We start from the raw sequence: 18910 nt of genomic DNA on the forward strand, positions 1-18910 counted from the left end.
GAGTATCTTTGAGGAGTGATAAAAAGGATTCCAACACCAAAACCTTGTTGAGTAAAAGATCCATCAAAGAACATTTTCCAGGATCGCTGAGTAAGATGCATTATGGATTCATCTGGAAATTCTATGTTCAAAGGTTTATTGTCTTCAAGCGGAGAATCAACAAGTTGATCTGCAATGACTTGCCCATTGATAGCTTTGCATTCTACATACTCAATGTCAAAATTTGTGAGTATCATAACCCATTTAGCCATTTTCCCTATAAGTGTTGCCTTGCTTCGAAGATATTTTAGAGGATCAATCTTAGCCACTAGTTTGATAGAATGTGATAGCATATAATGTCTCAATTTCTGTGAAGTGAATACCATTGCCAAATAATATTTCTCAATGATAGTGTAGTTCATCTCATAGGACACCGACATCCTATTGATATAGTATATAGCTAGTTCCTTGGTGTTCTCATCCTGTTGAGCGAGAAGTGCCCCCAATGATGTGTTAGTAGCTGATATATAAAGAATCAAAGGCTTGCCTTGAATTGGTGGCATCAAGATAGGTGGATTAGTAAGATACTCCTTGGTTTGCTTCAGGTGTTGTTCACAATATTTATCCCAGTTGTATGTAACTCATTTCCATAATGCTTTTGTGAATGGTTGAGACTTATTTGCTAGCTAAGAAATGAAGTGGCTTATTGATTGGAGCCACCCCTGTAGAGTTCTCATTTGACTACCATTCTTTGGAGGTGGCATTTTCATTATAGCTTTAACTTTTTCTGGATCCACTTCAATCCCTTTTGCTAAAACAATGTATCCTAGGAGTTTTCTAGATGTAACTCTAAATGCACATTTCTTAGGATTTAGTCTGAGTTTAAACTTTTCCATTCTATCTAAGATTAGACCCAATTCTGAGAGATGTGTTGACCTTTTCATAGATTTGAGTAAGGTATCATCGTCATAGTCTTCCATGTTTTTGTGCATCATGTCATGGAAGATTGTAGTTACAGCTCTTTGATAAGTAGCACATGCATTCTTTAAGCCAAAGGGCATAACATACTAGTAGAAAGTTCCCCAGGCACATGTGAATGTTGTTTTCTCTTGATCCTTAGGTGTGATTTTGATTTGATTGTAGCCGGAAAAGCCATACATTAGAGAGTACATTTCATAACCAGTTGTCATGTCCACTATCATGTCAGTGTTAGGCAATGAAAAATCATCTTTTGGGCATGCCTTGTTTAGGTCTCTGAAATCTATGCAAACACAGATTGATTTATCAAGTTTGGAAACAGATGCAATGTTAGATATCCACTTAGCATAATCAATTGCTTGGATGAATCCTACTTTTAGTAATTTCTCTAGATTAGCCTTAACAAGTAATGCAACATGAGGATGCATTTTTTGGAGCTTTTGCTTGATAGGTTTGACTCTAGGAGCAATAGAAAAATGATGCATTATAAGGTTATGATCTAGACCCAGCATATCAACATATGTCCCTGCGAAGTTGATCTTTTTCTCTTTGAAGAAATCAATAAAGTCTTTCAGTTCTTCTTCTGAATGGGATTGAGCCACATGTATTATATGTTGAGTTTCTTCAATTCCAATGTTCACTAGTTGTGTAGGTTCAATCAGTACTGATGATCACTCTTGAAAGTGATCAAGAAAAATATCAAGTATCTCATCTTCAGGTGCCTCAGAGAGGTTTTCACCATCAGATATGTCTTTTATTTTTACTTTTTTCTATTCTAATACCACCACAGTGTGGTTTTCACCATCAAAACACTTATTTTTCTTTTTTGATATTTGAGACTAATATACTTGACATCCGCTTATGTCAGGTTCACACTTTCTTCACTGGTGGAAGAGTTCACGTGTTCGACTGCATTAATATGACATTCTAAGGTATAGTCGTTGGCAAAAGTAGAGATATCTATGGGTTGATCTTGTAGAGTACAATCAATAAGTTCAAGGTGTACTAGGGATAAAGATTCAATAGGTTCAAGGGGATTCATAGTATTGTCATCACAACCTCAGACCAATAAGTTGAGTTCTAGAAGACTACCTTGCATAAGCCTCTCATGACCAGGAAGAGTTATAACATGATTATCAAAGTTTATGTTAGCATTTAGAGAATCTAATCTAGTAGACCTACCACTGGAACCTTCTTCTACTTCAGATTGGACTACGTATTGTGGTTCAACAACAATAGCTACTTCAGACAGAGTTTCAACATTCATGACAAAGTAGTCATAGTTTGGTGTCGAATAGGTAATGTCATAGATAGATCTTATTTCAGATTGATCAAAGTTATAAGATGAATCATTTGACTCCTCTTCAAGAAGCTCAGTGAAAGCATGTATGGTATCAATATCAACATCTTTTATGCTACAAGTTCCTTCTTATTTTGGTTCAATGATCACCTGTAGTTGACATACCTACTCACATAGCCTTGATGACTCTATCAGTCTCTATCTTCTTTCCCATTCAGCTTCCTCTCGACTGATGACCAATCCTGCTTGTCTAGCATCCAGTTCTTCATTTGTGTTCCCATATCTGATTTGCTTTACCTCATTAGATAGAGATACAATAAGTGTGTGATCTTCCTATGCTTTCTCTTCTCTTAGCTGTTTCTCATAAGATTCTTGTATTTTTAGTCTAATTTACTCTAGTTCTCATTGTAGCTTTAAGCGTTCTATCTCTTGTGCTTCATCTATAGTATCATTAGGTTCTTCAGGAATTTCTTCACTAGATGCATCTGATAAAGGTTTTGGAACCCATTCATACTCATTAGAATCTATTTCTGAATCTTCTTCATGTATATGTGACATGAATGTATAAAGGTGCAAACATTTCTTTGATTCTTTCCACCTATTCTCTCATTTCTTCTGGAATTTCTACTTCTTGTATTGTTCCTATTGATACCTTTGGAACTTGGTTATAAGTTGCTTCTTCTATCTTAATTGCCAATTCTTCTTGTTCTTTCTCATACTCTTCCTGAGATTGTTGTGTGTTTACTTCCTGTGATGCTTGATGTAGTGTCTTCTTCATCCACTTAGGCTATTGAGGAGAATTTTTTTTTTGATTTGATGATACATATAGATTGTATCTGAGTTCAGTTTTGTCATTTGTGGACTTGGTTTGCAGCTTGTTGGGTTTGATAATTCCTTTTTGATGCTTTAACAGAGGACCTATACCTAAATACTCCATACGTTGGATTATCTGATAGTCTTTACCGTATTGTTTAGGAGAGATTTCACAATATTGCACTTCCCTATCTTCATTTTCTCCTTTGTAAATCCATTCAAGAATAGTTGCCTCTTTTATTTCATTTGCAAGAGATGTAGATGATTGCACAAAAGTACCATCATAGATGACATTTCTAGGTGAAGTTTGTGGTTTCATAGCTTCATATGGTTTTCCAAATTGTCTAGGTGATGGAGGAAGATTCATCAGGGAAAGTACAAGTTCTATCTTGTATCCGCCCATGCCGACATTTTTGATCTTTAGTTTCTTCTCTAAGTCCTTCATCATAGCTTCTGAATTCTCAAATATAGAGGTTTCTCTATTGTGAGGGACAAGAGTATCAATACACTATTTTAATGCATTACAGGTGTAGCTTGTATCAACAGGAACACTGACTTCAACTCCATTATAGAGAAATTTCAAGCATTGATGGTATGTAGATGGCACTACTTGCATTTCATGAATCCATGGTCTACTTGACAAGATGTTGTAGGATAGAGGAAGGTCAAGTACCTAACAAATAACATCTTTTTCCACATGTCCCACCCTGATTGGTAATAGTACCAGAGCTTTAGAAGTTCTCTCTTCTTCATCTAAAGATTTAATTGTTATCTTCTTTCTTGGATCTATATCATTCTCAGAAAATCCCAATTGTATGAGTAGATTATAAGTACAAATGTTCAACCTAGCATCTCCGTCTATCAAACCATGTTTGAATCAATGTTTATGGATCATGACTTCAATATGTAATGGTTGATTATGTGGATAGCTCAAGAAATTACCGTCTTCTTCAGAGAAGGACATGTAGTGAGGTAAAGTTAGATGACCCACCATAGATTGAAACCAATCCAAATCTAAGTCTTTAGGGACATTGGTAGCAAGTAAAGCTTTGTCCAAAATCTCTCTATGAGTAGGAGAGATCTTAAGCAGTTCAAGAGTAGATATTTGAGTAGTAGTTCATTTTAGCTATTCAACAATATTGTAGTCGGAAGAAGATGGTGAAACCAACTGTCTAGATGGAGAAGGCTTAGTAGTGATAGTAGTTGGTTGTTTATTTGAAGATGTCAACAATTTTGATGATGTCGATGGATTTGATGATGATGTTTGATTGGAAGATGTGGAACCAACTCCTTTGAGAGTAACGTTTCCTTGAGCACGAGTCGCAATGTTTACTTCTCTCGGTTTGTTTCGCTCTTCTTTAACTATGATTACATTGCAATTCTCTAATTGAGAGGGTTCAAGCATGTTAATGATGTGATTGTCATTTGTATAGGTGTAATTTACCTTGGTACCTCCCTTGGATTTAGAGGAATCTCCTTGCTCATAAGTAGGAAAGAGATCTTTGAAAGCTTTGTGATCAGAATTGGTTGCATGATTTCCTACAACAATTTGGGTCAGAGCACACTTATATGAGTTGTTGTTGCTGATAATATCCCTATTGCCATCTATTGGATTTGAAACCCATGACTAAAGGGAACTACAGGGACATAGGAAAGGTTAACAACCACTATTGATAAGGTCTTGAATCTCATGTTTGAGTTTCATGCAGTTATTAGTTGTGTGACCCTTGTTTTGGTGATATTCACAGTAATCATTTTCCCTCTACCATTTGGGTTTGACTTCAGGATCGTATGGTTTGGAGTTGTCAGGAAATGTGATCAGTTCATTTGCCAATAGAGTCTTAAGAACTGACTCATAGGATTCTCTGAGAGGAGTAAAATCACATTTAGGCTTTGAAACCTAAGGCTTATCTTTAAACCACTCTTTTGATTTCTTAGGAGGGTTTTCCACAACACTTTGAGCAGCTTTGAGTTACTGTGTACCACTAGTTAGATTAAATAATGTTGTTTTTGGTTTTGGTTTAACAGTATCAACTACTCCATCATTCACAATATTTTTGTTATTATCTTTTCCATATTTCCAATATTTATTTTTCTCTTTAGAACTCGAGCCATGTTGTGTTTCCTTATAAAGTGATATCTCTCCTTTCCTTACAAGCACATCTTCTATTTTGAGAGCACTATCCACCATCTTATTAAATGAAGGATATACTTACATTTAAAAATTATATTTTAACTCAGGAACTAGATTGCTAAGAAAAATGTCCATTTTCTCAGAATCAGGAATGGGTTGTGAATATCTAGAGAACATCTTTCTCCAACGTTGAAGGAAAGTGAGAAAAGGTCCCCCTGTCTTCTGTTTGGTATTACAGAGGTCAATCATAGTGATTGGATGATGAATGTTGTAGGAGTATTGTTGGAGGAACAATTCGACCAACTCCTAAAAAGATTTAATTCACGTAGGCAGGCTTGAAAACCACTCCATGGCTTGTCCTCCTAGACTTCTTGGAAAGAGATGCATGAGATATGTCTGTCCGTGCATGAAATACATGCATAAAGAAAATAATTCTCAAACATGGTCTTGAGGATCTAAGTTACCATCATATTTGTCAAATTTAGGAATTTCCACTCTTGAAGGAAATGGAGGCATGTGAATATTTTTGTCAAATGGGAACGGGAAGATTGTGTCCAAGGAATACTGCACAAAAGATTTATCCTTGTCTTTCATTTCTTTGATCTCAATTTTTAGTGCTTTCAATTGTTTGGTTACCAACATTAATGAAGTATCTTCTTCTTTAGTGATAAGGCTTTCAATGTTGTAGTCAGCGGGAAGTTTGGCTTCTTGTTTAGCCAATTCTAGAAAATATTCTTCTTTTTCCCGGGCCATGATAATTTTCATCATTCTTCTGAAATCCATGTCCTTTTGACATTTAACTATAGTATCTTCTTCAAGTTCAGCAGGTTCAGAGTCACTAGATGAAGAGTCATTATCAGTAGCTTGAGTGCCAATGTTATCTTGAGCACTATGTTAAGAAGCCTCTTTTTCCCACCTTCCCCAGACATATTAGAAGATAACGGTTGATCAAATATTGGTTGACTTGAGGATGAAGGTTTGTCAGAGATTGGGTCTTCTTGAAAGAATGGATTAGTTTGTAATGAAAAAGATTGTCCCTTACTTTTCTCAAAATTCTTAGAAGAGCTCCTAGTTTGAATAGGCATTTACAATTAATGTGACCGAGAGCTAGGAGTGATATAGAAGTCAAGATCAAATCAGAGCTAGTTGTTCGCTTGAGCTAATAATTGAGTGAAGAGATTGAGACCAAGTCTGGTTTTAGGAACGATCTATCTTGTATAAGACATGATCTAAGCAGATCAAATTGATCAGATTGATGGATGATTGATTGAACTAGTTAGGATATAATCGAAAAAATTATGTAAGACAACAACATGAGTACACTATCAAGATTGCTATTCTCAGGATGAAAAATACCAGATATATGGTCACTATAGGACTAATTAGGCAAGTATGATAGATCTGAAAAGGCACACAAAACCACAAGTTTCTTGACTGATGAAATCAGAGGCTCGTACTATTGGGACTCATTAAATTTGAGTCAAGTTTAGAGGCCCATTTCAAAAAAATTCTCTGCATTCCCAAATAAGTTAGTTTGAATGGCCTAGTCAGAGAGAGGGTAAAATGGAGCCAGTTGATTTTCAGAGGGTAAGGCTCGTGAAATGTGTCCTACACCTTTCATTTGGCCTATGCAGTGATGTGCAACTTTTAGAATTTAGTTTGGATAAGTTTATCAGGTACCCATTTCAAGGGGCGAGTTGAAGGTGCATTTTAGGTGCAAATGCAGATTTTACCAAGTAGCTTACTTTGGGTGTTTATATCTTTTTCCTTGTTGATCATCATGAAGAGTTTCAAATTGGATTCAATTATATGCATAAATGTGAGTTATCTTGCAAAATTTCAAGTCCTTACAAATCCATTAGCTCAGTTTTCAAAGCTCAATCCGTTTGTAGTTGGTGTTGTTTGACAAGTCCCTGTTTCAGCTGCTAGTTGGAGCCCTATTTTGCATAAGTGTAAAATTTGCCTCATTAAACGTCATGCCAAAATGTTTGTCCTGAGCTATTGTTGATATAAATGACAAGTTGTGCTTCAAATTTCAAGCTCCTGCCAATCCGTTTAATCGGTTTTCAAAAGGGTTTATTGAGCCATCTATTTCAGTGATCCGTACTTTCGTTGTCGTATCAGTTAAAGTTGCTATTTTCATGAGCGCACCATTTGCACCTAGTTGGCTTCATAGTTGAATTGAGTATTCTATGATTTAATATGTACTTCAAGGTACCCATACCTCAAATTTGAGGGTCTACGGAGGTCGTTTGATATTTTTAAAAAAGGCATCATGTGTTGCCTGAACATTGACTTCATCAGGTCCGCAATGCTGACAAAGCCAGTTGGTCATTTTTGACAATTAATATCTCTTCACTCGGGATTCATCTTGAAAAACTGTTTGGTAGAGTTCATGCTTGTATATCAGAGTACACGCCTATCAGATGGCAAGGTCCAGAAAGGTGTTTTGATAGGTTTGAAAATTATGTCTTCGCGATTAAATGCAAAAATGTGGCACAAGTGCTTGAAAGTTGATCCGAAAACGGTGCCGATCGATTCCAGAGGTATGTTTAAGGTTCTTGAAGCATTTTGAATGTTAGTTGCATGAAAACCAATTTTTGTTTAGCTGGACCCACTTTGGGGCCCGACCTGACTTGCCACTTCATGCATCTTTTCAGGCAAAGTTAAAATTGTTATTTTTGCAATCATATGTTTATATGATTTAACTATGAAGGAATGGTATTTGTATCATTGAAAAGTAGAGATTTGTGGAGTTTGGGAAGTTTTAAAAATTCAAACAAGTGTATGTTGGCAAGTTCAGAACCAAATCTCCCCCTCAACGTAGCAATTGAACAGGAAGCTTGAAATCTTTCTAGCAAAATGAAATGGCAGTCTTATGTCCAGTGTTTGGTGAAGGGAATTAAAACTCCAAAAATGCCATTGATAGATGCAGAGCCTCCTTCCTTCTCCCACATGTTGGCAGCCCTCAAAAGATTTCAACAATGGTTGGGGAGTGCAAATTAAAACCTTCAGGATTAAAAAACCTCCAAGCAAATGGAATTGCAGTTTTGAAAGGTTGGATGTGAAATAGTAAAAGGGATCATCAGTGTTATCTGATCTAAAGTCAATCTCTGAAGATCATTTGCTGCTGCCCTCACTTTGGGGTATTATCCATTAAAACTTCTCATCTTAGCACTATATATGTTGTCCTTGGACATGAATAGAAACATGAGAATGAAAAAGAGGCATAAAGGAGGTCACAGCTATTGTTAGAGAGGTCTAGGGAAAGTTTAGAACAAATGGCAAATCCTCATGTGGTTGAAGAGGCTGTAGAAACTTTCATGCAAATGCAAATGCAATTAGCAGTGATCTTCTGCATGGTGGGTATTTGGAGGGCAACGATTGAAACATGGAGCAAATGTAAATGGCTAGTTCAAAGCCAAATCCTCTTCCTTGCTTGTTGTACGTGGTTTTTGGGCAGCATAGAAACCTTTCAAACAAATGCATTTGGGCATGTAGATGGTCATTTCTTCCTCCCTATGCAGTGGAATAAGAAGAGAAGGGCATAAAATCAATGAAATTCAAAGCATTGGTAGCCATTAAAACACTCAGAAATATTCAAAATGCATTTTTGGGTAAAACGCTTTATCCCACATTGGCTGTGCACTAGGAGTTTTTAATATTTAAAACTAAGGCTTCACCCATCCATAGTGTCAAAGTCTCAAGAGGATTTTGATGCAAGTTGCTGATGGGCACCCAAGGTGAACCCCACGCGCGTGGGCATGCTTCCTGAGGGGACCAAGGAGGCTGACAAGTGGTGACAAGCGGACCCCACACAAACACGAATCCTGAGGCAAGTGAATTTTGCAGAGAAGGTGCAGATTAACTAGCGAGTAGGTTTAGGAGACCCAATGACTGTCGCGACTTTGTGAAGGAAAGATGATCACTGATTAGCCATTGCGAAATGGCGAAAGATAGGTGGCGGGTCCGAGTGGTGATGACGGAGTGGTGACATGGCACTCAGGTGGTGGTCTGCGGTGGGCCCAACAGTTTCAATGAAAATGCCTGTTCAATGAGACCTGTAGACCACTCACCGAAGAAGAAATTCCATTGAAAGATCGAGCAACCAGACGACTAAGGTGGTGGACGCATGGCAGACCTGATAGATAGGTGGAGACTAGTAGACCCTGTGAGCCAATCAGAGACTGCCACGTGGCAGGACGTTAGGCCACAAAAGGGAAAAAATCAAAGTTAAATTGTATAGTGTAAAAATTCAAAATTTAGATGATAGAGGCACATGAGTGATTAATTTGCTTAGAGGTTAATTTTTTCCCGAAATGGCAAGTATTGTATACCGTTGGAAATCCCTCAAGACAACGAATCCAGTCATAAAGTTTGTTTCAATAGATCTCTAACATTATGAGAGTAGTTTCCACAAAAAAGAGATTAGAATACTTTTCAGTTAGGGAAGAAGGCATCTGGCAATTTCAGTTGTAGACCTAATCTTTTCCCTCTTCTTCTTAGTCTCTATTCTTCTCATTTGGTGAAGGATCACAAGAATTTTGTAAAGAACCTCTGGCAAAATATATTGAGGGCTTTTTTTTGGTTTTAAGAGGTTACTTAGAATTATGTAACATTTTCAAGAATGAATATGAATATACAGATCAAAGTTTCAGGCCTAAAATTTCTTTGTCTTCTGGTGTGCATTCTTTGGTTTGCTGGTTTCATTTGGATAATTTAGGGTTGTTCAAATGAGTATGGATTGTAAGACAATCTTATAGACATATTTCTGGCTTTTCTCTTCAGGAGAGGGATTAAATGTGCATGAAATAGTTCTATCAGTAGATCAATTATTTGCTGCTATGAATCTGATGAATTGTTTTAGTTAAATGGGAGAGGACCTATGTATATGTTAAGCATGTATGGGGTTCATGAAAGCTGAGATGATGAGATGTATGAGAGTGTTCAGTTTTGAAAATCCTTGCTTGATTTAGGTGACTCTGTGGCCTGGATAAGGTACTGGTACTTGTTATGGAATTCTTTCTATATTTCTTGAGGATCAATACTGAAAAATGAGCATAAGATTTTCCTTTATTATTTCAGTTTTAATGAGGTGATGAAATCCATGGGTTTTTAGCATTGGTTTACTGTGCATCTCAATCTTAAAGTGTGAAAATATTCACAGAAGGTATACCCACCTGAACTTTGGATAAGTTCAAAGTATAGAAGGTTTTGCTAAAACCTTGTCATATGTTATTCTTGAATCCTATTTCCTTGGTGTCCTCTTTATATATCATAGACAGAGTTATTAAGTTTTCTAATAGAGAGGATAGGAAGAAATCAAAATTTGTGACTAACACATACAACAAAATATTATGAACTAGACGATAATTTACCAGTTACAAGATGACAAACTGGGAATCTCGTATGAGTTACTACCTTAAGCTGTTTGGACTCGTACGATAATTTAACACTTATCAGATGACAATTCCTAGTAGGTTGTACAACAAACTAGCAATGATGAAACTCTACATTTATCACTCATAGGACAATTTATGATTAACCAGATGACAATTAACAGAGGCCAGGATGACAAAATAGAAGACTCGTACGACTTAGGAATGAATAGGGATGAGTTTTTGACAAGAACAAAGTTTAGAGCACTGATTTTTTGATGTTTTGATTATTTTCTCTAGTTTCAGGGTTTCAGTTTCAATTTCAAGGACAAAAACACAACAAACATGCAAGATGTAAAGTGACTTCAAGCACAACACGCTAATACTAAGGAAGTTGGCTGAGAGAGAAAACCTTTGCTCTCAATCTTAGGTACATGCCTAATAGCTAATTAGAATACGACCGTTGAATCTCACGAAATGGATTCTCAATGCCATATTAGGCAACTCCAAATGCTAATAGGGGCACGATATGGCAAGTATCTTGGGAGAGTTACTATCTCTCTTTGACAAAGATTATCCCCCTTTCAAAGATGAACTAGGTAGCTTCTATCTTAACGTTATTAATATGGACTTCCACTCAAAATTACACCTTGAACTTGCACAAGCACGATTGAGGCCTATAGCTTGACAAGGTATTGAAACAAGATGTAGTCATGCAAGTGTGATTGAGACCACACGGCCCTACAAAATGACCGATAGGAGAGTTCTCAAAGAGAAAAAAATAACTCCATACTCCAAGACTTTAATCCCAATAGGTCTATTTATTATAGTGAGTCAGAATGTGTAGGTCTAGTTGTACTCACTTGGGTCATTCTCACAAGGTGATTACTTTTTCCCACTATGACAGGCTCGCTAAAGGAACACAAATCTCAAAACTAGAAAAGATTCAAGGTTTTAGATTTCGGATTGTTGATATAGACAAGAACATACTCTCCTACCTTTTAGACTCTTCTCAAACATGAAAAATAGATTTGTTCATTTACCATATTGCAATTTAAGTGCCTAGAAAACAATACGCAAAGTTTACTTGAATCTCCTCAGGCAACTTGCAAAAACAATGAATTAGTAGTCATATTGTTTTTGAGCGACAAGGATGTTCTTAGACAAACATTCTACAAAAAGTAGTTAGACTATGAAAAACTCTCTCAGGCTGACAGAAAATAGATCAGGGTTAACATTAGTATTACCAAATTTCAATAAAAAAACCCTAAAATGCTGTCTATTTTTTATAGAATAAAATAGAGTATCATACAAGTATTCTCACATAGCCGTACAAGTATTCACAACATATCGTATGACAAAGTATAAATTCTCATCCTCTACCTTGCAGAGATTCATACGATCTTTTGTAGAAATTGTATGGACAGAATCCAAAAAAATTGAAATGGAATGATCTACAAGGCCAAAAATTGTAATCTTCTGCCCCACAATGGGCACCAAAAATGTGTGTGAAAAGTGATAATCTGTAAGTTGTAAGGCACAAACACTTCAATAAGTCAAAGCATGCATGGTTAGACAGATATAATCAATGAATGTAAAAACCATAACAAATCAACCTATTGTGTTCTAAAAGATTCGAGTATAGACTTGTTCTCAGATTTATCTAAGCAATACTAGTGACTAGACTACACCAAGATGGAGGATTTAATCTATATGAGCACAAAATTAAGCTAAATGGATGCAAGATTAAGCAAATTAAGCTAGATGGATGCAAGCAATGATTATCAAGATATATGATTCTAATCAAGCTAACACGATTAAACTAATAGGCAAGAAAGATAAGATGCAATAATCTCAATACACAATATTCTCAATGACTCTAGAGAGAAAACAACATAATAACAAAAAATCTCCAAGGTCTCTTGATTGAGAGATGAAAGGCTGAATTTATAGAGAATCCAAAGAGAGACCAATGGTCAAGATTGATTAATGATGAGTGGTTGAATTTCCTCAAGAGAAAGCACAATCCAAGTGAATTGAAATGATTGGGTGCTTTAATTCAGTTTCACAGGAGATTAAGATTGAGTTGATCTTGAGATAAATTCAATTAAAGCCCGATTTAATGCATTTGAGTTATAAGTTTGAGTTTGCATTGGAGATAAAATCAATTGAAATCATGCACTTGAGATAAAATTAGTTAATTTCATGCATATTTCTTTTATTTGCTCAAGATTTTTATTAGAAATAGCCATTTTAATGCAACTAAATCCTTTTCCTCAAGATTTGCTTTGAGTTTAAATTTAGAGAAAATGATTTATTCAATTTAATTGCTTTTCTTTCTTTTCTAAGATTTTTCAAGTTATCTAAAATTTAGAGAAAGAAATATCTCAAGTTGATTTCTTTTCTCAATTTAAGTCCTTTGTTACAAATTAATTCCTTTTTTTCAAATTAATTCATTTTTGCAAATTAATTCCTTTTTTAAAATTAATTCCTTGTTGACAATTTAATGAGAAATTTATTTATTAATTAAATATACTAGGATATTTAATTAAATGAATAGGATAATTGATTAAAATGATTTACTTGGAATGATTAATTAATTAAATAAACATTTAATTAATTTAGAATGATTTATTTGCCATGTGACATTGATTATCGAGGAATTAATTAATTAGATGTTCAAGATTGCATAATAATTGAATAATTCAAAATTCTAGGAAAAATGATTATTCAATTAAATGAACAAATTGATTGAAAGAATAGTAATGCAGCCTCCTAGAAAATTGAAATTTAAAATTAGGATTATATATAAAAAAATAACCTCTTAATTTAAAATTATCCAAAAGAGATTGAATTTTTTAAATTAGGGCCTATGGGATACCACTTAATTTAAAATTTAAAATGGACACAATTAGGGAAGATTATAATTAACCACTTAATTTTAAATGTTTCCTTGAAAGTTGTAATGTTGAAATTGGAAAATGTTTTCGAGTTTGGAGGGATCAAAACCTGAGAAAATCAGCCAATTTTCTAGATTCAAGCAATTAAATACAGTCATAACAGTCTCCCAAAATTTTGGGAAAAAAGCCAGCAACATGCTACACCATTAGAAATATTGCATAACATGAAAATCATTACTGGTTGATGAAAACCACCAAAAAATTGCACAATGATCAATGCAGATTGCCAAAACAAATAGGAGATGACTAGGAAACACTAGCAAGCACATTAGAATAATCCAGAATAGTTGCACCAATGCTACTTTTCAAATCTTCATCTGTCAACATCTAGAAGCAAGAACACAACAAATCAGCAACTGTCATGAAGAAAGATAACTTGCAGGTCACCAAATCATGAACCATATAAAATGAAGATACACAAGATCATCCCAAACAATATCCCAAAGCCTCAACACCAAATCTTATCACACTGAAATATACCAGAGGAAATACGGGTCTCTGCAAAATAGTGATCAACAAAACCAAACTACAAAACCGTATCAAAAAATCTTCCCAAACTCACCGAAATAAATCATAGGAATATGTTGACATCAATGACAACAACATATCCTAGCAACAACAATGAATAGCCATATCCAACAACTCCAACAATCTCCCCCTTTGGCATTGATGGCAACATATGAATGTGAAAAACAATCAATGCAAAGAAAGAAGATAGTATCAACAAACTCCCCCTAAGATGAAGATAGCTAATGCATTTTTTTACATGATCTCTCTCCTACTTTGAAAACAATGCCAAAGATCTCCAAAACAGAAAACCAAACTCTCTCTCTATTACAAGCTAGGGTTGTCATTGCACCAAAAGATCAACCTGTCAATGCCCGATACAACCACTAGACTTATAGAATCCACAAGAGGCTATTAAACCATGTCACGAATCCTCACAAGGGACATTGGCCCACTACCAACAATCCCCCTCCTAGCGTCACTCACCATGGCCTGCATGATTCAAACCTATGACCAAGCTCTGATGCCACCCACTTGTTACAAGCTAGGGTTGTTTCTGCACCAAAAGATTGACCTTTCAATTCCTGATACAACCACTAGACTTATAGAATCCATAGGAGGTTGTTAAACTATGTCGTGAATCCCTGAGAGGGACACTAGCCCACTACCAACACTCTCCAAAATTCACAAAAATATCTCTCCCAAAACACAAACTACTCTAGCAGAGGAGCAACACCAACTCATCAAATCGGATAAAAGAATAAGGCTCTAAAATCCACCGGATCGATGCAACTCAATGCATCTAGTTCTCATCAAGAGGGGTGGATACCCCTAACTTGTCTCTCAAGTAAATAAATGTATCTATAAGAAAATGCTTAGTGAAAATATCATCAATTTGTTCCTTTGTAGAGACATACTCTATCTTCACCTTTCCTTCACTGACTTTCTCTCTCAAGTAATTAAATTTGATTGATATATGCTTAGTCTTTGAATGTTTCCCTAAATTCTTTACCATGCTTATAGCACTGGAATTATCAAAGTAAATGATAGTAGGCTCATCATGAATGAATCTGATATCTTTCAACATTTGCTTCATCGAAACTATCTGAGTGCAATTACTAGTAGTAGCAATGTACTTAGCTTCACGAGTAGATAAAGATATTGAATCTTGTTTCTTGCTTACGCGTGAAACCAACTTCTTTCCGAAAAAGAATGCTCCACCAATAGTACTCTTATGGTCATCAATATCACCAGCCCAATCTTCATCAGAGTAGGTACATAACATAAATTCATCATTCTTTGGATACCATAAACCATATTCCACAGTTCCCTTTAGATAACTGAATATCCTCATAACAATAGTGACATGAGTCTCCTTTGTATCAGCTTGATATCTAGTATCCATACACACAACATGCATAATGCCAGACCTAGTCTGAGTAAGATATAGCAGTCCACCAACCATAGATCTGTATAAACTTTGATTATCTTTTGGAGATTCATCATTTTTAGACAATTTTCAACTAGTCACCATAGGAGTTTCGACCGGTTTGGAATCATCTAGTCCAAACTTCTTCAACAGTTCCTTCACATACTTAGTTTGAGATATAAAGATACCTTTTTTTGTCTTTGCAATCTGTAAACCTAAGAAAAACTTCATCTCACCAATCATAGACATCTCAAATTCTTTCTACATATCACCAGAAAACTTCATACTCATATCATCATCACCACCAAAAATAATGTTAGCAACAAAGACTTTCCAATCACTTTCAATGCTGACCCGATCAATAGAAGAAAAAACTATCCCTTTAGATTTGAAAAAATGTGGACTCTTCACCCCGACATTAAAAAATATATTAAAAAATGGTGGAGTATCCAAGTTGAGGGAACGGCAATGTTCAAAGTTGTTAAGAAGCTCAAAAGTGTGAAGGACAACATTCGAATCTGGAATAAGAATAGCTTTGGGAATATATTTGAGGCTAAGAGTAAAATTCAGGAAAACCTTAAAGAAATACAGGACCAGATCTAGAAGGATGGTTTCAGTACTGCTTCTATTGCTGAGGAGAATGAGATTCTTAAGAAATACCATGACATTATTGCTAAAGAGGAAATGTTCTGGAAGCAGAGATCAAGATGCATGTGGCTCAAAGAAGGAGACAGGAATACAAAATTCTTCCATATGTCAACCATCAAACATAAAGCAGCCAACAGGATTAACAAGTTAGTTGTGGATAGTGGGGAGTTGGTCAAGGAAGATGAAATAAGGAATGAAGCTAAGAGGTATTTCTCGGACCTCCTAACGAGGGATCAAAGTCTGGATGCTGAAGCTCAGTCCTCTTTTCTCCAAAACATTCCTCATCTCGTTGATGCCCAAAATAATGTATTTCTCTCTTCCATTCCTTCCACCTTAGAAATTAAAAATGTTGTTTTCTCCTTTGATGGAAACAAAGCTCCTAGTCCTGATGGTTTCCCAATGCTCTTTTTTCAAGAGTTTTGGGACATTATCGGGACTGATGTTGCTAATGGGGTTAAGGAATTCTTTGAGGCTAGAAAACTCTTGAAGGAAATCAATGGTACTTTTATTGCTCTCATCCCCAAGACTCAAGGTGCCGACTCTTTGGATAAGTTCAGACCTATTAGCCTCTACAATTCCTTTTACAAGATCATATCTAAGGTCCTGACTTCTAGACTCTTGTCTATTCTCCCGGCTTTAATTAAACACCAGCAGAATGGGTTTGTTCTTGGAAGACAAATTCTCAATTCCATTATTACTGTTCATGAGAATATTCACTCTCTTGATAAAGCAAAGAAGCAGGGCCTCATCCTTAAGCTTGACCTCTCCAAAGCCTATGATAGGGTTGACTGGTCTCTTCTTCAGAAAGTTCTCTCTTCCTTTGGGTTTGCCCCAAGAGTTGTGGATCTTTTCTCCCAACTTACTACTTCTAAGTCCTTTGCTATCCTTGTCAATGGTTCCCCTTCTACCTTTTTCCAAGCTTCGAGAGGTCTTAGGAAAGGAGATCCTATCTCCCCCATCCTTTTCATTATTTTGGTAGAATGCTTTGGTCGGACTATGGAAAACTTGGTGCAGATAGGATCCTTTAAGGGCCTCAAACCTTCTTCTACTGACCTTATTTGTTCACACTAGCAGTTTGTTGATGATACAATAATTATGGGGGAATCAAGCATCTCATAAGCTAAAGTTTTGAAGAGTACTTTGTGTAAATATGCTTCTGCTATGGGGCAGCTTATTAACTAGGCCAAAAGTGATGTCTTTTTCATTAATACCCCAGAGAGAAGACAACAAAGGATCAGCAGAATTCTGGAGTGTAAAATTGCTGACCTTCCTACCACCTACCTTGGTCTCCCCATGGGGATTGCCCCTCCTGACTCCTATTGGAGTTCGCTGGTTGATAAATTTCACAAAAAACTTGTAGGTTGGAAAGGGGCTCTCTTAAGTCAAGCTAGTAAGCTCCCTCTCCTTAAGGCTACTCTTCAAAGTATTCCCATTTATGCTCTGAGCTTATTCAGAATTCCAGTCAAGTATGTTGAAGCTATTGAGAAAATTCAAAGAAGATTCCTATGGTCTGGGGTTGAGGAAAAGCAAAGAATGTCCTTGGTGGCATGGGATCAGGTCTGCAAGCCAAAAAGCAAAGGTGGTCTGGGGCTCAGGAGGATTCTCACTTTAAATGAAGCTCTCTTGTCTAAACAAGCTTGGAGATGGTTTCACTCTGATTCTGAATGGTGCAAAATTTGGAGAAGTAAGTATTCTCTTCTGTCATCTTCTCTTTCTTCTTTTCTTAATTCGGACATCAGCATAAATGGATCACATATCTGGAACTATGTTTCTAAATGTAAAGATGTGATTGCTAAAGGGGTTACATGGAAAATTGGAAATGGCAGAAAAGTTAGATTCTGGGAGGATCCCTAGCTTTTTGACAAACCCCTTTTGGATTTCTATGAGTGGGCCTCCCATGCCCCCTCCTGTATTGGCTTTTTTGGTACCTTAGTGGAAGATTACTGGAATGGGAACAACTGGCAGAACATTGATAGTATTCATCCCAGTCTCTCTAAGCTCAAAACCCAATTGTCTGCTATTTGGCTGAATAAGGAAGAGGATTCCCTGATCTGGAAATATAACCCCAAAGGTATTTTTACTATATCTTCGATTTATTGTATCCTCTCCCCTTCCCCTCCTATGAATCCCTTCTGGTCTAAAGCTTGGTTAAAAGGTCTCACTCCCAAAATCAATTTGTTCTTCTGGACTATTCTCCAGAATAAGATCCTTACTGTTGACAACCTTAAATGCAGAGGTTTTGCCCTTCCAAACAGGTGTGTGCTATGCTTTCAAGAGGAAGAGTCAATGGACCATCTTGCCCTCCACTATTCTTTCTCAACCTCTGTTTGGGAAAGCTTCCTCAAGAGCTTTAGTCTAGCTTGGGTGTTTCCCAGTAACATCAGAGATTTGTTCTCCTCCTGGCAAATTCATTAAACCAACTCTTTTCTGAGATGTATGTGGCAGATCTCTCTTCCACACATTTTGTGGGGTCTTTGGAAGGAAAGAAACAACTGAATATTCAGGGATGTGTCCTTAAATCAAGACATTATTTTTCAAAAAATTCAGAGGGCTATTCAGGAAAATATGGGAACTATGGAGGTCTCTTGTTACTCTAACAAATCCTTGGAGTCAAATATCTTAAGAGCTTGGAATATGAAGATCACTGATGGTCATAATATTAGTTATAATAAAAGGCTTGAAGTTAAATGGCAAACCCCTCCCCAAGGTTGGCTCAAAATCAATTTTGATGGAGCAGCCAAAGGAAACCTAGGTCCCTCAGGCTATGGAGCTATTCTCAGAGAT

Source organism: Cryptomeria japonica, chromosome 5, assembly GCF_030272615.1.
Source record: "Cryptomeria japonica chromosome 5, Sugi_1.0, whole genome shotgun sequence".
Lineage (NCBI taxonomy): Eukaryota > Viridiplantae > Streptophyta > Pinopsida > Cupressales > Cupressaceae > Cryptomeria > Cryptomeria japonica.